At 47.5% G+C, this 7,762-nt stretch overlaps 1 protein-coding gene across 1 annotated transcript in view; it reads left to right on the top strand.

The window, feature by feature from the left end:
• The first annotated feature begins 1,106 nt into the window (after positions 1-1,106).
• The window catches only part of LOC144099398 (2-acylglycerol O-acyltransferase 2-like), a 29,463-nt gene continuing 22,807 nt past the window's right edge, over positions 1,107-7,762 (top strand). The window contains exon 1 of the mRNA XM_077632659.1: positions 1,107-1,243. The gene's annotated coding sequence lies outside the window, so the exon portion shown is untranslated. The remainder of the gene's footprint in view (positions 1,244-7,762) is intronic.

Raw genomic sequence — 7,762 nt, 5'->3', positions numbered from 1 at the left:
GCATAGACAGCGTTATACGGAATGCAGGTCTGAAGTCATCTACGAGATACCGCTCAAGTGTGGGCGTGTCTACATTGGGCAGACCAGTCATTGTTTGAACGAGAGAGCGAGTGAGCACAAACGGACAATAAAAAAAACAATAAAAGGGAGAACCTCCCTGATCACTGCAGAGATTGTAAAGATTGCGGACCGGTGCTGGAAGAGGCAAAGTTTATCGGCAAAGGCAGAGAGCAAGTTGAAAGGGAAGTCATCGAAGCGTTTCACATACAGAAAGGTAGGCCCACGTGCACAAGCACTTCGTCGGTCAAACTCAGCGGCCGGGAACTGGATTATTTAGATGGCCATGTGTAGATCTTGTCCTACCATCTTGTTATCATATTCGTAAATTTTTCATATCTTGTTCTGAGAGTAGCAATTCTCTGGCTTTTATGCATAAATGTAATCTTTTTCTGTACATATATATTTTTTCTTGTTAGCTTGTCCTGGCTATGATAACGCACTGATGGTGATAATGTACTGGCGTATAAAGGTGGCGTTTTCCGAAATAAACTTAGTTGGTAGTAGGCGCTGTTTCTGTCTCTGTGTCTTCCTGTGTTTGTTCCTTTGCGCCATTCAACTTTATGATGAACCAACTAGCCCAACAGCATGTACTTCTATCTTGGTCGCTGCTTCCTTTTCTTGCTTTGAGTGCAACAGTGCGTGACATTAACTGCCACTGAAACCAGTCGCCGCAATGCAGCCTTGATGTTTCTTTATTTTTCTCTGAAATCTGTTCGTGCTTTATAGGCGATTTCTGAGTGTGTTCCAAAAAAAAATTCTAAAGACAGCTGTACTGTTCGGTGTCGTGTTATGTGCAAATGCATTGTTCCAAGGCCTCGTCAGCATTTACGCGTTTGCCTCGGCTATCGAGACAGGATGACCTTCATGATGGCATATGTGCATGTATAGTTTGCACGATTCTGTCGGAAATGAATGAGTGTGCAATGACCAGACAGGACCCTTTCCCTGCGGCGCTGCTCGGTATCTCTTTACTCCCATGGCTCGGGGAGAGAAGGAATGTTTGCGAGATTTCACCGTTCCGCTTGGTTGAGTTGCCGCAACTCCGCAGCTGCAGCAGCTGTCTAGCTCCAGCTTTCGCGCTCCGCTGTTGGGAGGCTGCGTGGCATCGGCAGAGCAGACGGCTGCGGGAATCTTGTTCCTTTGGGGCTGAAGGTCCGAAACGCTACAACACCAAGCGCAACAGGTTCGTAATTTGTGAACGCAATGCGATAGTCTCAGCGCACTTTGCTGTTGCCACACACACAAATATTGACGGCGATGGTCTATTCTCCCGATATGTAGAAAAATCATTCTTTTATAGTGTTTCCACCGCTCGAATTAAGCAGTAAAGACTGTAATAAAAAAACAATGGGAAACGCTTTTGACAATAGCAAAGACGTTATCAGCAAGCAATGCAAGCCTGCCGACGGAAGATGTGTGCATATATTGGTTGTTATAATGAAATCTTACAGTATGTGAAAAAACAGTGCTCATAAACTCTTTTCCATTCAACGAAGTTTTTGTCCAGAATTGTTGGATATAATAGGAAATGTGGTCCTTCCTGGACATCGCTGGGGACTCAAAAAATAATTTGCTATTAGCAAGTGCACTATGATGGTTGGTTACTTTCTTGGTGGAGGTACGACAGCTCGAAATTTTTAACGTGATAAAGTAAACGGCCCCGTTTAGAGGAAAACCCGGCGCCGTTGTCGGCGGCGGAGTGGTAGCGAGGTGCTTCCAGCAGCTCGCTGCCAACAGTGAATTGCTGTGTCCCTCGCTAGGCTGTTGAACATTACTTTGGTTTACTGCATGTTTTAGACCCACCGTTCTGCTCGGCCTGTCTAAATCATTGATCATGCTTTGCAGTTCATTTCCCGAGTGATTCCGCAAGGCAATGTCATCAGCGAGCCGCAGATTATTTAGATATTCTCCATTGGCTCTTATTCCCAACTGTTCCCAATTCAGGCCTCGGAATACCTCCTGTAAACAGGCGGTGAATAGCATTGGCGAGATCGTGTCTCCTTGCCTGACGCCCTTCCTTATTGGAATTTTATTGCTGACTTTATTGAGGACTATGGTAGCGGTGCAGTTGCTATGTACATCTTTCAGTATTTTGAAATAAGGCTCTTCTATACACTGATTCCGCAATGCCTCTAAGACTGCTGAGGTTTTCACTTAGTCGAATGCTTCCTCGTGATCAATGAAGGCTATATATAGGGGCTGGTTATATTCTGCGCATTTTTCAATCACATGATTGATAGTGTGAATATGATCTATTGTTGGATATCCCTCACGAAAGCCTGCCTGATAATTTGGTTGATTAAAGACCATGGCTGCCCTGAATCTCCTTCTCTTACGGCCGCGCTTCGGGTGTTGGTCTCCACGGCAGGCGTCGGATGGATCACACCTGCCGTTCGGCTGAACGCATCAAAGTTCACCGGCGTTTCATGAAAATTTGGTTTTGGGGGAAAGGAAATGGCGCAGTATCTGTCTCACATATCGGCGGACACCTGAACCACGTCGTAAGGGAAGGGACAAAGGAGGAAATGAAAGAAGAAATGAAGAAAGAGGTGCCGTAGTGGAGTTCTCCGGAATAATTTTGACCACCCGGGGATCTTTAACGTGCACTGACGCCGCACAGCATACGGGCGCCTTTCGCCTCCAGGATCGAAACGCAGCCACCGCGGTCGGGTTGGAACCCGGGAACTCCGAAACAGTAGCCGAGGGCCTTGACCACTGAGCCACCGCAGCAGAACCCACTTTCATGACCTGCGCATGTGATGTCACCGTGACCTGTGAGAGACGTGCAATTTCTTTTCCTTAAAACCAATTTCCATTTCATTTTCCTTCCTTTACAGCCGCGGTTCGAGTGTCGGTCTCCACGGGGTATCAGTACAATGTAGGCAGCATTGATTCAACTGCGTGTTACTTTACCGATCATCGGGCACTGTTCATCTCTCAGAACAATTGAATAAATAAACAATGTGTTTCACCGAATACTTCAATGCTTAACATTTTAGTCACTACAACAAGCTCGACAACATGCGTAACCAGGGTGAAACTGCAGCCAGCAATACGTATATCCCGGCATAGCTGAGATAAGTCACTGCCAAATTTTTTTGCCTGAGTAAGTCTGCGCAACCTGACAAGGAGCTCAGGCTTCAGCGATGATACATCAGTGTTACAGCGAACGCGCTCTGAGCACCATGCGATCGGGTCTAGGGATCTTCAGATGATGATCGTGGTAAACGTGCCTAGAATATTCACTGTGCGTTGAGAAGCCGGTTTCATTTCATATCTTAACCATGTAATGACTGGCCGGTGAAGTACTAGAGCTCCACACTCGTATCTAGGGTGCTTATAAGGCGTGCTTTGGTATATGTGGGGGTTGAATGTTTTGGTTAAAAGCCGAGAAGAAGAAACAATAAAACTACGTCGAACGGAATTTTTGAAATTCGATCTTAACCGAAAAAATCGTCAGTATTAGAGTAGGAGTTGCCCCTAGTCAAAGGAGAAAATTAGCCAACAGTGGAGGTTGAGGCGGGAAAAACTTTATTGCGCATAAGCGTAGGGGATTAAAGAAAGTTAGCTAGCGTGCCGCAGGCCGTGGGGACCTTTGGCGACGCCGGCCCATTCGACAATCTTGGACTGAATGTCAGGGTCATCGCTGGACCTGAGCTTATCTCATGCTTTTTTGGAGGGATCAGGCAAGTGTTCTGGGGCAAGCTTACTGACTTGCCACGCCCAGATCATATGGTAGTTATCTTTCTCGCCTCAAAAGTAGCAGGAGGGATTGATATCCTTATTTATGAATTTAGATATGTAGTTTGGGTTGGAGATGGTCCCCGTCTGTAGTTGTCTCCACATGACCTGTTGCTGTCTGGTCAGTGTTTAATGGGGTGGTGGTGAGTGTTATTCTTAATGCTTTGCATTGTGCTGTGAGCTCGTTGTATGATGCGAGTGGCTCAGCGAAAGCTTCCGGTTCCTGACTTTGCGCCACCGCTCGGCCGGCTAATTCTCGAGCGTGTTGGTGGGCAGCCTCTTTTTCCGGATTCCACGCGTGAGCTGGGGTCCATATGAGTTCAATGGCTCTCAAGAGACAAGAGTCTCTTATTTCTGTGAATATTTGCGCGGCGGGACGGAGACCCTACCTCTGGTGCATTTGCTGATCGTCAACTTCGAGTCGATTACTATGGTAGTAAGTCAGTAAAGGCGATGGCCGCGGCGATGGCGGCCTCCTCCGCGACTAGCGGTCTAGAGGTGGAAACCGTCTCCGCCATAGCCAGTCTTGCTGGTTGATTTCCGGGGTATGTTAATCCGCATACAGAGTACTTGTTCTGGTTCTCCGCGTCTTCTGCGGCGTCGACGTAGAGGACATCCTGCAGCCGGCTCAGGGTCTTGTGCAGGCTCTTCACTCTTGCTTCTCTTCGGCCTTGGTGCGCGTGAGGGTTCATATTTCGCGGGAGAGGTTGGACGGTGATCCTCTTTCAGATGTTGCTTCGGATACCTTGGGGGAGGTCTTCTAAGAGTTCACCTTCAATCTCCAGCCTGTCGAGTATTCTCCTGCCGGCGGGAGTGCTAGACAGGCGCCTTATTTTGGCAGTTTGTTGTGCTTCCTTGTTCCTCGCAGGTATTGTGAACCCCGAGTTAGTGTAGCTCCTCTTTGGGAGTCGAGCGAGGCAGGCCCATGGCAGTTTTATAAGCCATTCTGATGATGGCGTCGACTCTTTCCACCTCGTTTCTTCTGAGTCTTAGGTACGGGAGCGAGTGTGTAATCTTGCTTATGATAAAGACGTCTATTAGCTTGAAGAGGTCGTGTTCTTTCATGCCTCTTTTTTTATTAGTAATTCTGTATATTAGTCTGGCAGTTTCGTGGACGGTCCATTTAAGTTTATTGATCGTGGAGGCGTTGCCCGAGTCCGTTTACAGCCTGATCCCCAGGATCCTAATCTTCTGGACCTAAGTCGTTTCCATGCCCTGTATAATGACTGTCGTCAAGGGCGCGTTTAATTAATGTTTGTGGAAGAACATAAGGTCCGATTTTTAAGGGGAGCATTCGAGGCCTGCTTTCCTGGCCTCTTCATCGATGACGTCTGCGGCCGCTTGGAGAGCGGCCTCGATTTCACCCTGGGAGCTCTCCATCGCCCATACGGGAATATCGTCTGCGTATATCTTGTGCTGTACTCCAGGGGTATTGTAGAACTTTAAAGTGTGATGAGACGATGGCACAGTCTTTGCCAAAAGTAACAAGGCTAGGCGGTTTGCTCCTCAGTCCTATATTGAAGCTATTATGCCAGCCCTAAAGCTCTAAATCTCTGTGTGGTAAGGAAAACATTTCTCCCCATCTTCCGAGAAATTTCTGATCTTTAGGGGAGCCATAAGGGCGCTACCATTCGAATGAGAAGCAAACCATGCAGCCTGGTTACTTTTGGCAAAGGCTGTACCTTCAGATTAGGTAGCTCAATTGTGCGTTTTGAGGCACTGCTCCACTAGCGGCATGGTTGTTTTTTCTGCTGCTTTATAACTAATTTTCTTTAAGCGATATATTAATCTAAGAATTATTACCCCACTGGTCAGCACTAAACATTAAAAAAACAAACATTCCCCTATGTGCCTTGGTTTCGGTGACTGTTGTCAATATATATATTGACTGTTCGAGCTAAATAAAAACAAGATAAACTTTAAGTGACTTTTGACCGCACAGGAGTTCCAAACTGTCATCGAAACATCTGTTAACTCATCCGTGGAAAATCATTTTCAACGAAGAAACCCAAAAACTGCGTTCAGAAATAAAAACACCTAGAAAAGGTACACGGAATTTTCAAAATATACAAACTGAAATGTCCAACCCCTTGGCATTTAACGGAAAATTTTCTATTCTTTTATTTGCACTATTAGTCCCTGCGGCATAAGTGGCATTTTCCACAGTCTTTAGGGTTCCATGTATGTTTCGGAAGCACGCAAAATCTGCCACAACGTAAAGGAAAGCTCATAAGTGAAATGATCTTCTCGAGTCCTAGGCAAATCGTAAATAAGCCGCCACGGCGGTTCGTTAGTTATGGTGCTCGGCCGCTGATTCGAAATACATGGGTTCCCTCCGGGCCACAGCAGTCGCATTTAATGCAGCCGAAATGCTAGAGGCCCGTCTATTGGGCGATGCAAGTGCGCGTTAAAGAACCCCAGGTGGTCGAAATTTCCGGATCCCTTCACTACGGCGTCCCTCGTAGCCTGAATCACTCTCGGATATTAAACTCCATAAAACCAGACCACTCGTTAATAACAACAAAATCAGCGGTGAAATCGTTCGTGTGCATCTAGACACCTTTTTGTGGGCCACTGCACGATATAGACAGAAGTGGTGCTTACTTCCTATCCGAAGCGTTAAACGACGTCAAATGCTCACAGAATAACTCAAAGCGTTATTTTCTGACATACTGATTGCCCCCTCGAACAAATGAGCGCATTCGCGTGTGATGGTCTTGCAAAGCTACATTCGTTACATTGCACGGGGGGGGGGGGGGGGGGGAAATAAAATAAAAACTGGAGGGGACAATTAAGCTCAGCCCTAAGGGTAAGACGCGTATTCGCGCTAATGGGTTAATGGCCGTATATGCGGAATCGGTCATTCTATATTTTACATTCATAGGTCTGTGGGAATCCTCATACCACTCCTAACGCAGTGGTGCAGCGATCAAGCAAAGTGTCACTGTCCTGCGATGGCAGGTGCTGCCACCTGTGGGGCTTGTAAGACCCAGGTTGCTCTTCCCGAGCAGCTCTATAGCGACCAATCATTAATTTAACTGCCACCTACCGCGGTGGGCAGTTTGCTCATAATTCGATGGGCAGGTTGTGATGAGGTCAGGAAGTTACATGACCAAAGTGTACCACCTAGGTTGCTTCTCTGGGCATTTCGCGTGGATTTTCAGCTCACGGCTAACGAAGACGATGCCGAATCTTCTGCGACTTGAGTACCCTTAACAGTGTTGCGTTAAAATTATAGCGCACAGACTGCACCGCCAAAAGGCGCAACGAGCTCCACCAGACCTACTGTACGATGCCACTAAGTCTGCAGCGAAACGCCGCGATCACCCGAAGAAATCACCAGCGATCAACCCCCCCCCCCTTCCTCTTTCAAGAAAAAAATTATTCGCCAATTGCATTTGTGATTTATTTTCGGGAAGCGATTCAACTGCTTCCATGATTCAAAGGTCACGGTGATCTCGCGCTTTCGTTACACGGCCACTGTAGCCGAAATTAACGAGGGAAGAAAAAGGGAAAGTATTACACTTTCTTGCGCTGTCGTAATATCGGTTGTACTGGGGGGGACAGAAGTAAATGTAGCACGCTGAGGCCTACTAAACCTCCATGCGAACCGGCCAATGCGCCGACTTTACAAGCAGCGGACAGTAAGTATATCGCTTCAGCGGCTGCACTCTTAAAGACCTTAAATGAATTCAACGCGCTCGCGCACACAATGCTTCCCGAGCTCTCGTGTGAGAGATGTAAAGGCGCATAGCTATAATGCTTCATTCACACCTGTCCGTTAAGGAAAGCCAGGCGGTCGATATCTGCCCCGAGTCTGCTGCCGCACTAACGGGGCTAACGGGGCCGTTCGACAGGTGACTGTCCGCTAGCCCCCTTACGCTGCCAGCCAGAAACGGTGTGCATGGAGAAACGCCGTCCGTCCCTGACCTGGCAGTGACGCAACTTCGGCTGCCCGGCG

The sequence above is a fragment of the Amblyomma americanum genome, chromosome 7 (assembly GCF_052857255.1).
Source record: "Amblyomma americanum isolate KBUSLIRL-KWMA chromosome 7, ASM5285725v1, whole genome shotgun sequence".
Classification (NCBI taxonomy): domain Eukaryota; kingdom Metazoa; phylum Arthropoda; class Arachnida; order Ixodida; family Ixodidae; genus Amblyomma; species Amblyomma americanum.
The sequence above is the reverse complement of the archived record's forward strand: the minus strand, read 5'-3'. Positions and strand labels throughout refer to the sequence as shown.